Raw genomic sequence first — 16,520 nt, 5'->3', positions numbered from 1 at the left:
TCCCCTCAGAGCCCAGCTGGTGTTATCTCCTTCATGGATTCCCCTCCGAGTAAGAGTGAGGTGCTGCAGGGACTCTCTGTGCTGCAGCCTCCAACATGCAGCCTCCTGCAAAGAGACTCACCCAGTTGTTCCAAGGTACAGATGTGCCCTTTGCAGGGGAGAAAACACCCACCTAGAACTTTTAAATCAGTTTTCCCTTTGATTTGCTTCCTTCTGTGGGATTTGTCTTAACACTTCCAAGAGAACCGTGTATGTAACAGGGGTAAAGCCAAGAATTAACCTTAAATGTTTTTTCTCCCCATTCTGTTGCACTTAACAGTGCACAGTTACACTTCCCATGTGCCGAGAGAGCAGGGAATTACCCAGTAAATGTTAGCAGAAGCCAACGTTTAGGCTTTTATTATCACTTGATAAACCCATGTAAACCCCATTAAGGCTGAGAGGAGTTCTGTGTGTGTATCAGGGGAAAAAGGGACCATTTGCTCTCGAGTGCATGTAACTAATTAAAAATTTAAACGCATATAGTACATAATTATATTAGACTGTAGGTTAATGCTCCTGAATGAAAAGTGCCAGATGAGCTGAAATGCTGGTACAGAACAGGAGAAAAACCCTGGCTGCCTCTGTGCAGTGAGATTGCGTGCTCTCCGTGAATAGTCCCAGTATTCCCTGCTCCAGGGCTAGGGGCTGACGGAAACAGCCTGTGACCTTGGTCAGGATCTGCCAGGCAGGAAACAATGCAGGGAAAGGCAAGAAGACAAGTCCTGGCACCTATGAGCCTGTTTTGCATCCTCTGCTGAGCTTGTTTCTGGTGGTATCTTACTCTCCAGTGCCAGCAGCAATGTCTTACTCCCCACCTTTCACCATGGACAGCCTGTTGCAGCCATCAGATAAGCCCTGGTTTAAGGCAGGCTGCTCCCTTGGGAAGAGCCCAGTGCCATCAGACTCTAAATTCCTGTTGATACCAGCCTCCAGAGCTGTTACAAAAATGTGTGCCTGCAGGAAGGGTGTCACCTCCCTGAGAGCACAAAGCCACCAGCATGGTCCAGATAGGATGCTTATGAAGGGCTCGCCTGGAGTAGGAAACACAAATCCATACCTTCTGCTTCCTGTATAATTATATTTCAATGCACAACACTATTTTAGAGCCATGTTAGAGTTAATGTAACTGTAAGTAGCCAGTGATCTTTGTTAAAGACACAGATAATTGAAACAATTGCAGCAATTACACAAAATCCCTTGTCCTTGACTAAACAAAGGTGTGTGGAGGACACCTGGATGGAGAACGGCTTGCATGGAGCTGAAAAAAGAAGTCCCAGCCTCTGGCACAAAGATGATAAGTACAGTCCCAAGGAAAAAGACCATGAAAGAGACTTTTTTTATTGATTCTTCTCCAGATTAAGGAAAAGAAACCTCCAAAGTTTGTGTAAATAAAGAGAACAGGACCAAAGAAATACCCAGCTCTGCTACAGGTTTCCTGTCCACCTAGAGAAAACTCACAGGGAATTGAAACCTCATATTTCAGTTAATATGCATTTCTGACAATCCTTACATTTTATGGCAAGATGAAAGTCCACGAGCCAGTGCACAGCCCAACTTTTTAGTGTGACTATCAGCTTATTCCCATTTCCTTATAATCCTTCTATGGGCTCAGAAAGCCCCAGCAGCACAAAAAACCCCAAACCTTTTAAGTTTCTGTCATGTGATTTACACCCTTACAGCTGCTGCTGGTTTGAATTTCACATCCCTTCTGGAAGTGAAAGTTGAGCTGGTTTTTTTTTTCTTTTCCTTTAGCGATAAAAGAGCAGCCACTGAATTAATAGTGGGTCAGTGTGAGATATATTAGAGCGTGGTTTGGCATTTATGCTGGGAATCTCCTGCCGTCCCCACCACCACCCACAGACGCCATAGCAACCACGGCGCAGAGGGGCTCAAACGCCACTCGCAGTTGAACGTGCTGGTACATGAATGCACTTCTTGTTTCACCATTGTGATGCTGAATTCATCTCAGCTGCAGTCGCTCCTTCGTGGAAAGCTTCGTTCCTGCTGAAGGGAAAATAAATAAACAGCTCAGATTCTGCCTTTTTGGAATGTGGCTGTTGTGTAGAATTCAGCTGCGTGGGCAATTAGCGAAAGAGACCTCAAATTATGCGTCGCATTTGCACTTGCATGGAAGCTTTTAGAGGTGCTGCAAGAAAGTCGTCTTTGCAGCGACCACAAGGTTCAACCAGAAGAAGCAACAGTTTGCTGAGAACTTAATGCAGGACAATACTTGTTTATTCACCAATGTTTGAATATTAAAGTAATTCATGCAATTATTCTGAAGTATAACGGCCTGAGTTTCACCAATGCTGTGTAAAGCTTGTGCAAGTCAATAGTTTGCTGCAATTAAAAATATGCAGCTTGTAAAAGGCAGGAACATTGTTTTTAGCACATTCTTATAATGTGTTAAGGACACTTTAAAAGTGTGCTAAAGCATCCAGCTTGTCCTTCAGCACATACTTTCTTCACAGTTTTTTCCCCCATGAAAAGCTACCTCCAATGGTGTGGGCTTTTCTCAGCTGCTGCTGTGATCCCACTCTGTTCCACCCGCTTCCAGCTTCCCCATATCCCTCTGTATCACTTCCAGGCACTAATTACTCCATACTCCTTGTAGGGATCATTAGTCAAATATTTCACTCAAAACACTGCCTTACATACTGTCCATAGACAGCTCTAAATCCAAGAACAAATTGTTCCTGTTACGTATTCACCATTTTTGGTTTTTTTTCCCCCTCATTGTACTTCCAGCCATCTCCCAGTAGAGCTGAGAAGAAAACCCCCACACAAAGGGAGGGGCCGCACTCCAGGCAGGATCTGCATCCAGATGGATCATCCTGATGTGAACCACCCCTGTCTGACCTTTGTGCGCAACTGTTGTCTTTGACTACTGGCCTTTGAAGTGATGAGATAAGAGGTCTCCGAAAGGGCCAGGTAGGATGAGGGAAATAAATGCTGCTGATATATGGGCCCAGCAAAAAGCTTATTTTTAATGTCTTTCTCATGTACAGCATTCCAAAGTGTTGCTGCTCTCCAGCCTTTCCCTTCTCTTGCTCGAGCTGGTCAGTACATAATCCTTCCTTCCTTTGGGGGGAAAAGGCACAGCAGTTCCCTGCCTAAGCTTGTGATCTCTGTCCCTTAGTTTAGCCTCTCTCTTGAGAGATCAGATGAGAGCCTTGGAAGAGCCTTGGAAGAGACAGGCTATGCCACCAGATTCACATCTCTCAAACAATGCAACATTTCCTTGGCACTGGGATCAGAACAGAGACAGAAACCACAGAATGAAAACAGAGCTGGAGGATCCCAGCCCTGAATTCTTTGGCCACATTCACACTCAAAATCTGGTGCACAACAGGCTCCCAGTCCTGGCTTTGCTGGCTGGGAGGACCTGCCAGAGCTGCCATAGCTCTGGTTGGGCCAGGCTCCTGGATTTCTCCTCGAAAGAAAGGTCGGTGTGTTCCCCACCTAAGGTGGCAGGACATGACCAAGGCGTGTACCTCGTGTGGGAACTTGGACCAAGGCTGGTGACATGGGACATTCCTGTTGGCAAGGATGAAGACAACTTTGGATATTGGATTTCTCCCTGGAGGTTCTCAGATCAGTGTCCAGCCACCCCTTAGCTTTCTTTTGACATGCTACATGGACTAAGCTCCTTAAATCTCTCCCTGCAAATCATCTTTCTCAGGCTTGTGTACATTCTTGTGCCCCTTTCTTGAATTGTCTCCAGCTTTTCAACCTCCCACTTGCTTTGTGGACATAAGATCAGGGCACAATGGGTTGGCAGCAGTTTCAAGAGATGGGGAATACCCAGACAACATTATCATCCTCTTCTCCCTGGATTTCCTCTGCTTATACATACAAAGATTAGGGTCAGTTCATGGACAGTTGATTACTCATTTTGACTTGCAACCCTTTTTTTGGTCATGGCTCTCCAGTATAGAACCACCACAGCCCCCACTAGACAAAGTTCTTCTTTCTCCGATCTTGTGACTTGGTTGCACTTGCTTACCTTCAGATTGCCAATTACCTGTTTGTATCCGTGGCCTGATTTCCTTCTTTTGACCATTTTCCCAGCCTTTTTCATCTGAAAAATCTGTTGATAATGATTTAAAGGTTTTTTCCTAAGTTGTTGATAAAATACAATAGCGTAGAGCCAAGAACCAGTCCCTGCGGGATCTATCCAAACACACACCCACTCAAAGAAAATTTCTCTGGTTATAATTGTATTTAAGACATTAAGTTAGCCAATTCTTAATCCATTTAATGTGTTTCACAGTGGTTTTATATTGTTTTGGTTACTTCATCAACATGCTGTACTGTTACAAGACACATTTCTTACAGAAGCCCAGCATCAATTCCCTCATCAGCCGGACTGGAAATCTAACACAAAACTCCCCCGAGCTGCATTAAAAATGGGGTAACGGGAGATACAGTGTTCAACTGCCACGTTTGAGTATCAGCAGCAAGGTGGGCACACCAGCACAGCACTACCTAAACTATCTTTGCCCCCCCAGCCTTGCTCTTGGCAAGGTGAAAAGCTGTTACAGACGGTGCTGGTGTTTCAGGCTCTCTCTTCGGAAGGTGGTTATACCATCCACTGAGCCATGTCCTGGAGGAGAGTCTGCTTTTTTGCCACCCTTTTGAAACCAGAGAATCTCTTGTTTGTAATTCCATAAAGGATTTGTAGCTGAAGGTGTTAAAAAAAATTTCTGGTGTGTTGGAGGTAACCTCAGCCTTCCGTTGGGATATCGACAAAGTGCAGTCCCTCTGTGGCTTCTCAAGCACTTGGAGGGCAACGTGGGTAAAATGAGACTTTGAGGTAGGATGTTTATCCTCTTCTCTCAGAGTGTTTGGTGTGATTTTTATCAGGGAATGAGGTTAATCAGACTGTCTTTCCTTTCTCCAGCTACAGCAGCATCTGCACAATATGCTCCGAATGTATTTGCCCTGTTAGGAATGGATGGAATGGGGTTTAGGTCGTGGTACATACTTTAGTGACCTGTACATGGTATGGTCAGTACCAATTCAGTCATTTACCTGGATGCAAAGAGGGTAATTAAAAAAAAAAAGTCCTTTTCAAATACGCCTTTTAACCTCGAAGAAGGGACCTGTGGAAGATGCTGGTCTGCTGTGGGAATGAAATTCATGTATTTGCATTAGCCTTGTATGTCTTGACTTCACCAAAAGGCAGACAACCCACAAATTATATATACACACATAATGAAACAATTGTTATCTGGATTTAGATTTGAGAATGAACAGGATGTTAATGAGATAATGTCTAGGCGTGATATGTTCTCACACCTTGGCACAAGAATGTATAATCATGTCTTCTACACTGCCTGTTTAAGAGGAGAGACTCCAGTGATACCTTTTCAGTATTCCATACCTATTCATTTCTGTACTTGTATTAGGATTAGATTATTTATAATTCCAATGTTTCTTAGTGTAACTAAATTCTGATTTAATGCTTACAAATAAATGTAAAGCTTCAAAGACAATGAAAAAACAGGAAGCACTGGCAGAGGGAGGTAACTCAGCAAGGGCAACGCTGTTCCACTGGAAACTGTATCTGCTGCCTAAAATGGACTCGTTTGTGGTGCAGCCCAACACCACTTTCAGGTTTGGTTTGATCACCAAAGTGGGGATTTTTCAGCAGCAACTGCCACAACAGAAACCATTGCAGGGACGAAATAGGGAAGCAACATCCCTGCAGCCAGGCTTTAATTCATGCTAATGTGCAATTAGGGGAGGCTGTGATTGCAGGACCATGTGCCCGACCACATGCAAATCTCATTCCCACCGCGGCAGCCGCCTGACACGAGGCGGGTAATGGATGATCCGAGTTCTTATCACTCAGCAAACTGTTTGGGGAGGAGTTTATTCATATAAATAGCAGAAAAGAAAAGGAAGATCAGCTCCAAAGGGGTGGGTCACTTGTGAGATGGAGCAAATCCTCTCCTGGTAATACTCTCTGCTCCTGTAGCTCCCACTGGTGTTCCAAGAGCCCAGCCCTGCTGAGAGCATGGAACATGAGGCAGAAATTCTGACTGAGCTGCATTTTTTCCCCTCCCCTGATCTTCAGAAAGGATTGAAAAAAATTGTGGCTGGTGCTAATCATTAATCACTCTGAAACCAAACCTGGCCTTGCAGCACTAACTGTGGCAGTCAGAGCACTGGGGAAACTGGAGTGAGGAAGAAAGTGTTCAGATGGTTTCTAGATGTCTCTAATTTGGGGGTTCCTGTATTAAATTTGTGTGCTTATTTTTTAGTGCCTTAAATTACACTGTTGAGAAGCTTTTCTTTTTGCATCATCTGCATTTTCCTTTGGACAATTACATCTGAAATTAAATTTACCATTCCCTGCTCACCCCTGACTGTAATGATGTCCTTCTACTGCCTTGTCCGTCTGCTGATTCAGTCTGTTCCAGCAAGGAATGAATGAACCTGCATTGTGCTACCTAAACCAGGAGAAAAGTCCTGGCTGCAAAGCCTCCATGCTCACCACCAGCACTGAAGCCCCTTCACTGGGGCAGGCAGGGAACCTTCTAGAAAGCAGAAAGTCCCAGTATAAACTGGTGAATGCAAACCAAGGATGACAGTCAGATGCTGAAATTTGTCTCTGAACCCTTGGGCTTTTTACACACTTTATGTCCTGTGATTCCTCTGTAAAAGTGTCACTTAATTGGAGCATGAGGTTCCATTTGCTGATCCCTATCCAGGCTCCTGAAGGTGGGGGTAAAATCACCCAGGTGGTCAGTGATGCTGAGAAATGTCCACGATGCAGCCTGTGCATGGCATGGTCCTGTTTTGATCCCACATTTGCTGTCAGAGAGAAGGTGCTGGACCCTCAGGACAGGGGGCTCCAGGTCCTTCCAGACCCACCTTCGGGGCACGCTCCTCACCTCCACACTCAGCTTCAGGCTCTTTCACTCTCTGAGGTTTTCAAAGTTGTGAAACCAAATCTTGGCAGCTGAGTTTTCCTGACACTAAAAACTCCTGAATCATCTTTTTTAAGGCCCCTTTAGCTGTCATTTTTATACATCTTTTATGCATCTTTTTAGTTGCTCCTTTGGGTCTTTGCACTGGTGTAGTGTCGCATCAACCAGCAGTTGTTTGTGGCTGGCACGGGCATGTGTGAAGGAAATGGAGAGGAACCCTTGTTTGGAGAGGAAATAAAGGTGAACAATCACATGGACCTTACAAACATGTTGGAACACAATAAAACACAAATGGTTTCAACTTTGGCAGTGAGGGAGTAGCATTGTTTAAACACAGACATTTAAAGACCATACAGATAATTTCCAGAGAGGAGAAGGACAATCCTGTGGTCTACTTTGCAGCTTGGACATGCCTAAGTCTAGCAGCAGCCCCTCCGTGTGTGTAGGACTGCCTTGCTTTTTGGTATCTGGCAGGTGAGTCGCTCTCTGCACTGGGCTGCCTGTGGGATTTTCCCAGCTGTAACTTTGAAGTTGGCTGTTTTGCCCGTTCTGTGATGTGGTGATGTATGTTTATAGTTTGTGAAGCACCTCGGGGTGAAAGGCCTTCTGTAAATGCTGTTATTCATCAAGAAATAACGGGGCCTGTCCTTTAACTGTGAGCTGGAACCGTTCCCAAACCCCACCACCACACTCAGCTGTTTATTATTTTTCCTAGAGCGGCGCCCAAGGATGAAATGGGAATGGGGGTGCCTTGTGCTGAATGCTGTGTGAATGGAAATGTCATCTTCTCACCAAACAGAGAGGAAAAGGCTGTGGGAAGGGAAGTGTTTTACACGCTGTGCCTGAGAGTCTTTCTTTCTCAGCTCAGCAAGGATGATCAGAGGCCAGAAGGTCTCCACATTTTTCCTCAGACCGAACCTAACAGTGGGGCCCTACAAGCACAGCCCCATCCAACCCTTTCCACTGATGATGGCAGAGACTCATCCCGGGGGCAGTTCACCCAAGCAGGTTCAGACACCAAATTTAAGATGAGATGAACCTGCTTCTCTCCCCTGACTAAAAAAGCAAATCGTAAACCAAATCCAGATGTAGGCACTCACAGGCGATTTGCAGGTTGGGATGAGAGGAACACCCAGGGAGAGAGACTGGATGCTCCCTGTGGACAAACACCACTATTCCATTCTGTACAAATGGAAAGGTCCCTCGAGATACCTTGCCCCAACTTTGGGGCTGAGCCACACACCGATCGATCTCCAGCACTGTCCCCTTTTCTTTTCCTTTTCAGGAGATGAAGGAATCAAAGAAGATATGAACCCTCCCAGCCAGAAGGAGTAGTGGAATGGTTGGGAGTGTGTACATCCAACCAGAGTGGGACAAGTAGAAACACTGCAGTGAATTAGATGTTGTATGTCTGACAAGAGACCAGTCAAAGCTGCAACAAACCTCCATTTATGCCCCTGGGAATGTAGCATGTCTTATAGGATGCCAAGGACAGTATTCATGTTAAAAACAAATAAAAAAAGGTCTTCTGTGTGAAATTCATACTGAATGTGTTAGTGCCTCACAGAGGGATTTGGACTCTCTTAGGATTTTGGGCTGTGGATATCTCAGGGCAATTTGTAGCCTTGGCAAAAGTGCACCTGCTTAAAACTGTGACAGATCATTATGGGTCTAATGCAGATGATTAGGTAAAATCCAGCTTCCAGAGCCTGCACTTTGGGGCTGGAACTTGTGCATGAACAGAAGTGCCTGTGGCTTCCCTGCTTCCTGGCTCCTACTGACTCAGAAAGGTTTCAGCAGAGCCTCTCCTCCTTTTGGCATTTTAACATCCATTTTTGGCAGGGCTCCACCGTATCAGCGGTGTATAAAAATACAGAATAAACCAAACCTAACAGAAGGAAATAATTTTGAACAGCACAAGAGGCCCTCCCCATGAAAACACTGGGAGGGACACCTTGTTTAGAGATCTCACCTTCAACTCTCTTACCTGGTCCTGCTGCCCATTCATTTGGGTTTCACACACGTCCAAGCCCCTTCACTAAATCGAGACCAATTTCTTTGGAGTTGAGCCCAGGCTCTTAGAAGCTGGTTGGAAAAAATGAAGATATTAGATAGGTATTAAATATTAGGAAGAAATTCTTTACTCAGAAGGTGAAGCACAAGAACACGTTTCCCATAGAGGTTGTGGCTGCCCCATCCCTGGAAACGTTCAAGGCCAGGTTGGACAGGGCTCTGAGCAACCTGATCTAGTTGATGTCCCTGCTCATTGCAAGGGGGTTGGACTGGATGAATTTTAAAAGTCTCTTCCAACCCAGCCTGTTTCATGATTCTGTGAACTGCAGTGAGATTTTAACTCTTCCTGGGTTAGTCAATGTTTTTTTCTGCCAAGGGGGAACCACTCCCCACCACGGAGAGGAATCCCAGTACACGGTGCAGTGCTGGTTTGAACTGGTCCCAGTCTCTTCTTGCTGTGGTTATGAAGAGTGTTTTCAGAGACTTTGAGGAAGTTTTGGTTATTTTAGGAATGGCTGCCTCCTACTCCTGGAGCAATTACTGGCTACGCCTCCTCCCTGGCCTGTTTACATCTGCCTGGACCAAAAAGCTGTCATTAATAAGGTGGTGTTTTGTACCACCATGTGTGTCTTTCCTCCTCTAAATCCCGTGGACCTGCCAGTGCTCAGCTTTGTGAGCAAACACCACTGCACCAGGTGTATCACCAGGCACAGCCTTGCCCTGTTACCCACTAGCTTTGCAGCACTAAAATTTGTTGCATCAGTACAAAGTGACATTACCTTATTTTCCCACCATAGTAATTTATTCTTGGGACTTGGTGCTGATATTTAAAACGCCCAACAACCCAATGTAAACACACGCTCTGACTCAATCCTGCTGTACTTTAAAAGACACAACCTATAAACATCCCTTCCTGCTGACGCCCAAACAAAGGCAGAGGGCTTTCCTCCAAGCAGGAGCTGCAAGGTTGACTTTGAACATCTTCTGCAGATGCTGCAGAGTTCCCTGCAGCTCCCTGCTTTTATCCTATTTCTTCCATGAATTTTATTTATTACTCCCCAGATGTCTGACTGACAATGTTTAATAGCACTCCTCCATCATGCTGCCTGGTGTAGCAGGGCAGAGGCAGTGGTTTGCCTAAGAGCACCTTCCAAAATGCCACTGGCAGATTTGTTTTATCCATCGAGGCAGATCACAGGCCCAAGCAAATTGTTTAATTTCCGGTGGCTGTATGAACACTTTCCTCCTTCATTCTTCATGCTTCTGACAATGGCAGGAATTGAAAATGTTTGTTAACTAAAAGAAATCTGATACAGTTGCCAAAATGGAGTGAGGGGAGGCTGATTTGTATGACTGAAGCATTTAAACTGCTGAGTACAACGTGTGTGTGAACAGCAGTGTGTGCCCAAGAGAAAAGGCAGAGGGGAAAAGAGACCGTGACCCGTTTAGCTGTTAAATACAGAGATATTAAAGCCCTGACTATAGAAGTTGGGAGGTATAGAGAGAGGTGAGTGTGTGGTGCCTGTAAAGGGGATTACAGACCATGGGTTCACATTAAGAGGTGAGCTGCTTCTGGAGCTTTTATCCGTAATAAATGGAAAGAAATACCGGGTAATGGGAGACTTCAATCATAAAGATGTATGCTGGGAGTCTCATATAACCAGAAATAAATCTCTTTGAAGTTTCTCAAATGATGTGTGATCATTTTCTAGCCCAGGAGATATTACACCCAACACGAGATAACAGTATTTCAGATTCCATCCTGACAGATTGGTCTGTGTGTTGGAAGCTGACAGTGTCTGAGGAGCATATGGCTGGGACTCGGATTCAATAGAGGCAGGAGAGAGGATAGAGGATGGACCAGCACAGTAATGAATATATTGGGTAGCTCCAAAGGGATAATTTCCCAGGACTGAAGCAGCATAAAAAGAATGAAAGCTGGGCTTTCTATAAGAGGATTTTACCAGCTGACCAACCACCTTGATTTCACAGTGATGTGAGAGGGCAATTTCCATTAAAATCCCATCCTGCTAAAAAGGGAGAATGTCACTCACTGCAAGACACACGACTTAATAAACTGATTTGAGCAAATAAAATCTACCTTAAAGTGGAGGGATGCAAAGCTGTGCTGTCCCCCCACCACCAGGGCAAGCTGGGGGGCAGCCTGGGGGGGAATTTTGGCCTTTGGTGGCTGAAGCGCTGCAATCCCATTGTGTGTTCAGGTTTAGAAAATGTTGGAGGCTGGGCTGAGCTGGTGTTGGTGGGAGGGAGAAGCTGGAGACAACCCAAGGACTACCAAAAATATTTTGTAGCCAGATGTAGGAGCTCTGTCTGTTGGGTTTATCCAAAGAAGACCAAGGGGTGACGTGGTGCCTGTGCCTGTGGGCTTTGTGGGGGAAGCACCAGGTCACTGGGTTGAGAGCAGGGCTAGAGGAGGAGGCTGTGCTGTGTGCTGTCAGAATTGAGCTGCTGGTTCTTCCTGCCTTTAAAAAACCTCTGAATCTGCAAGATGCTGGTAAGGACACTGGTGATCTTTGATTATACAAGTGGTGTTCCACACCATTTTCTGGAATGATGCAGCATTGTCTGTCACAGGCAGCAGACTCAGCGGGGTGCTGGGAAAGGCTGGTCCCTGCAAGATACACTTAGGGAACAGTGTTCAAAGGCTCTCTGCTTTTGGATGGAGCCTCATGAGCTATCAACCCCAGGCTTGAGCCAGTAGATGGGAACTTTGGGTCCTGGAGTCCTGGCATGCTAACAGGAGAATGGGAAAAATAAGTTCAAAATCAGAATTACTGTGAAATGGCAAAATATTGTGGAAAAGGCCGAAGGTTTCATGCAAAGCTGACTTTAACTATGCCAATACATCCCCCTCAGGGGACCCATCTCCTCCTCTTGCAACAGGCGAGTCACTACCTTCTCATGTGTCCATTGCCTTGGCTGCAATACAGTATTTTACAGAGCATATTGGCACCTCCAGTGCAGAACAGCTCTTTAAGTGCTTGCTGTTACAATTATATTATGATTCCAAAGCAGGAGAAAGTAGTTTCTTTCCCTTTGCACCGATAATTGAGCTTATCTAGAATGACAAATTGATGGGTTCTGGAAAGAGAGCAGGAGTGATGTCTAAACTGGCCTGAAATTCAGTCAACAGCTTGTAGCATCTCTGAGAAGCCTCTGAGTACTTGTTACTGTGTCTTCTGTCTTCAAAATCATGAAGGAAATCAAAGACAGAAATCTGTGAAGTCTTTGCAAGTGGTCAGATGACTTTATTTCTCAGGAGTTCTCTGGTAACCAAAGCTTTCCTACTTTTTGCCCCCAAACTGCAGCCCTCTTCTTGAACTCACATATGAGACTGGATAATCTGTCTCTTATTGCAGTGCTTTCCTGGGGAAAGAAGGGATAAAAAGACACTTAGGATCTATCTGGCATTTCAGAAGGACTGTTTCCCAGTGGGTTGACAGGTCTATTTCAGCAGAAAACTGGAAGAAGAGCCTTGACCTTGCTGAAACTCATCCATCTGCAGAGCTCTGTTCCTGCAGGTGTAGGAATCAGACCCCCGGTAAGACCTTCTGTGCTCACAAATCCCTCATGGTCCTTGTGCAGAAGGGCCACTGTGATGAGGGGCAATGAAATGCTTGTTCCCAACCCTTCTGCAGCTGCCCTGGACTTGAGAGAGAGGAAAGAGCCCCAAAAGACTGAAAACACCATGAAGTGCAGCAGGGAAATAACTCACAGAAAAAGCTCAGCTGTGGCTGTGAGATTTAATCCGTTTGAACTGCCAAACATGTCCAAACTCACTTATTTTGGCCCAATACCACTTTTTTTTTTTTATTTCTAACTCGAGAAGGGCACAGGGACTCTTTGTCTGTAGTAAGTATTATGAAAGTAGAAATAAAAAGGAGAAGAAAGACCCTTTCAGCTCCCCGTGGCTAATCAGGTATTCACCTTGAGCAAGTACTAATGAAACCAGCACCACATCAAAGGGGAAGTTGGCTCTCCAGTCGAGAAGGTTATTAAAAAATTGAAGAGTACCAGGCAGCCCCCAACCAGCATCAGTGACTGCACTTCCCATTCTGTTTTGTACAGAAAAATGCAGCCCTGCGCTTGTCCTCTCAGCTGCCACCTGCTCAGGGGTTATGGCCATCAAAAAGAGGCACTGGGGGAACCGTCCTTGCAGGCAGGGAGGGTTTTGTGTTCAGGGACTCGGTATTTCTATTCCATTCTTCACACTTCTTTACCAGAAGGTACTAATGCGAGCCAAACCCACCAGGTGCTGACTTGATTTTTGATGTAATGGCAATAGCAAACTCTTTTCTGTCACAAAAGTTAAAATATGTTAAATATTCTGAACTAGGAAAGAAACCAAAACATCCCAACTGGGAACATAGCAGAAGAAAAATACACATAATTTTGTGATAGCAATTCACTGGGAATGGGATGCTTCCAGTTTGGCCCCCAGCTGTACAGAAGTATAAAGGGTGAAGAGGGAGTCCCAAGCTGGGATGGAGCTATTCCAGTGCTTGTAGGTGGCTTTGCTGCCACAAAATGGGTGTTTATATCAAATAGTGCCGCAGGTGAGGACCCCAACCTGCCTCTTTTCCAGAGGCAAAGACAGGGCATCTCCATATCCCTCTATCCTGAACTGCAGGATCGTGCTCCAGACCTGTTCTTTTGATGACAAGACCACTGAGATTTCTTGCTGTATAGGCATAAAGGAATCTTTTTTCCTCCCATCCCAGAGGGATTTTCCACTCGACTTCGACAGCATAAACACTTACCTGCATGCTTGTACACTTGCAGATGGGGGTAAGAATTCTTCTCACAATAAAGACTTAAAATCCTTCATTTTTCTACTATTTTGGACTCCTGTTACCTGACATGAGGCCCTTTGAGTGCAAGCTGAAAGCATCCAGGGTTTTATCTACAAATTATGGCACAGCCATCCGCAGCTAAAGTGATGCCTAACATTGGGCTATTCCTTCAGCCAAAACCTCCCCTGTAGGTCATCAACAGCCAGATTTCAGAGTAAGCTGATGCCATATGAATCCACAAGAATCTGCTCCAGTGCACATCTGAATCACGTGATCTTACAAAATGACAGAATTGAAGCAGCCAAACACCTCTCAGCTCCTAAACAAACCCTCTGACATTGCTGTTTTAAAGGGACAAGTTCTGTATCTGTGGAGAGAATTGGGGTTGTTCAGCCTGGAGAAGAGAAGGCTCTGGGGAGGCCTTATTGACCCTTCCAGTACCTGAAAAAGCTGGAGAGGGATTTTGGACAAGGGCATGGAGTGACAGGGCAAGAGGAAGTGGTTTAAGCCAAACCCATTACTAAGCCACCACTGGGGAAGATGTGTGTTGCCGCATGAGTTCAAAAGGGGTAAAAAGAACATGGTAAGAAAGAGAAAGTGGGAGCTCTACTGTAAATGGGGAGGCAGAGAGAAGTGCCTTGCAATGTTGTTTGCAAGGAGAAATGCCTTTGGCTCTTGCTGAACTCCCACCATGGAAGATTCCAGGGACTGAAATGATAGTCTGAGAGTGTGAAGTCCCTCCCAAGTTACACAGCAGGAGATGTCTCTGTGGTGGCTGGTTTGGGGGTTCTGCTCACTACTATTTCATGAAAATGTCTGTGCCCGTGAAAGGGAGGCAGGAAGGCTTCAGAGCAGCAAGAGGAGGCACCAGGCACCACCTTTGGGATGGACCAGACAGAATTTCCAACAAAAAAGGCATTTTGGTACTGAGTGACAGGGAGGAAATAAAAATAGAGAGAGCGATGACAGCCTGCCATTTTTGTCTCACCTTGCCATGGAAGATAGGAGTTTAACTCCACGAATACACTGGATTGTGCCAGTTTTACCTGGCTCTGTCATCAGTTTCTTTTCCTGAGTTTCAATCACCACGTGGTTTGTATGAGCTGAGCATTAGCTCACTTCAGTCTCCCCACGGTGCTGTGGTTTACGTGGTTCACTGATTTCCCAGAGTCTGGCTGAGGTGCAGATATGCTGATGTTCCTGACCAGGAATAAACCAGGCCAACGTGCTGCAAAGCAGTTAATGTATTCATCCACTCAGTATCCAGTGAGGTAGACAAATGGGTTTTCCATGTTAAAGAGGGGCTGTGGAGTCCAAAGGGAAAAAAAAAAACGTGTTATTGAGTGGTACAGAACTGCACACAGATTATATATTTGTGCATTTCTGTATGTGTGAGTTTTCCTAAATTGATGGATTTGGCTCAGAAAATGTTGTTTAAAAAATCCCCACTCAGTCAGGAAGTCTAAAATTGTGGCTTAAAAATTACTTTTAAGCAGAGGAGTCAGATTAGAGTGGTGGAGGGAGTCTCTCAGCCCAGGGCTGGCACGGGCCTTGGTGGAGGCGGCCTCTCTGCAGCACGAGGGGCTGAATCCCAGTGGTCTGAGAGCACTGCGAACCCCATCCTGCAGGAGATCTTGTAATTCCTTCCCCCCTGGGCTTGGTGAATCAGTTCCCACAGGCTGTGCAGAGTCTCACCCAGGAAAGCAGGACCAGCACAACCCATGACACTGACCTCACCGGGGGTTAAGGAAGGAGCCCTGACCTCAAGCGTCCTTTCCCCAGCTGTGAGACCTGCCTTTGTTTGAGACCTTTATTGTTCAAGTCCTGCAGAAGAATAGGCTGTCGCCAGGAGCAAGAAGAAGAAAATTGCCACACAGGCAAAAACCATCCTTGTGTCCTTTTTCCAATAGAACTGGAATATTTTTGACTGCCTGGTTTCAATAAAAAGCCCAGAAAGGAAGAATTGAAGGGGGCATTGCTTTTCATGGAATGCCAGCAAATAATTGCAAAAAGTTGCTTGTTTTCAAAGAATTGCACGACTGGGGACAATGCAGGGTGCCCAGGGCTGCGCAGACACGCCACATTTGCACCAATCCCGGGTTGAATTCTGCTGCTTAACTCTTCTCCTTGAAAACTCCTGATCTGGGAATTTATCTTCATCTCTTAAAGCTTCTCCTGCTGCTGGCTCTAGCAAGGACATGGAGAGTGGAAGCATTAGATACTGCTCGGCTGCTCAAGGGAGTGTTGAGCCACAGTGGTATTTCTGTATGAAGACTGATCCTGGCACTTGACACATCACACAGGCATTGGGGCCAGTGCTGATTCCCTTTGGCCACTGGAAGGTGATGCTGTGTTTGGGGTGGAATTGCACCAGCAAACCTCCACTTCCACTTCAAATGTCACCCAAGTTGGGCACTTTCTGTCTCTAACAGCTCCAAAATAACCCCAAGACAAAACATTGCCAAAACATTACAGAAAGTCTTGAATTTATGACTGTAAAAGTACCAGGCATACAGATCAATGTTATACATAAATCATATTGAGTTTTTTTCTCATAATTTACCCTTTTTTTCCAGGGAGCACTGTTTGTTTTGTATTTATCTGCTGTATTTGTACAAGGTTAAAGCATTCTGGGTTTTGTAGTCACTGTCACTCAACTAGCAAGCCCCTCAAACTTTTCTGCCTTGCACCCCATGGTAGCTCTTACCAAATT

General features: G+C 45.4%; 1 long non-coding RNA gene across 3 annotated transcripts; it reads right to left on the bottom strand.

Moving 5' to 3' along the window:
- Window positions 1-1,381: 1,381 nt before the first annotated feature.
- LOC120323406 lies at window positions 1,382-15,079 on the bottom strand. 3 transcript variants are annotated; one of them, XR_005563797.1, is made up of 3 exons: window positions 14,796-15,079; window positions 8,968-9,065; window positions 1,382-2,046 (listed from the first exon to the last, which is right to left on the bottom strand). It is a non-coding gene; the product is annotated as an uncharacterized LOC120323406 (long non-coding RNA). The 3 variants fall into 3 exon arrangements; XR_005563798.1 differs by having other exon boundaries at window positions 1,382-2,043; XR_005563799.1 differs by lacking the exon at window positions 1,382-2,046 and adding an exon at window positions 4,304-4,986.
- Window positions 15,080-16,520: the final 1,441 nt, after the last annotated feature.

The sequence above is a fragment of the Pipra filicauda genome, unplaced genomic scaffold (genome assembly GCF_003945595.2).
Source record: "Pipra filicauda isolate LSUMZ 115617 unplaced genomic scaffold, ASM394559v2 scaffold251_size2273266_pilon, whole genome shotgun sequence".
Classification (NCBI taxonomy): Eukaryota; Metazoa; Chordata; class Aves; order Passeriformes; family Pipridae; genus Pipra; species Pipra filicauda.
The sequence above is the reverse complement of the archived record's forward strand: the minus strand, read 5'-3'. Positions and strand labels throughout refer to the sequence as shown.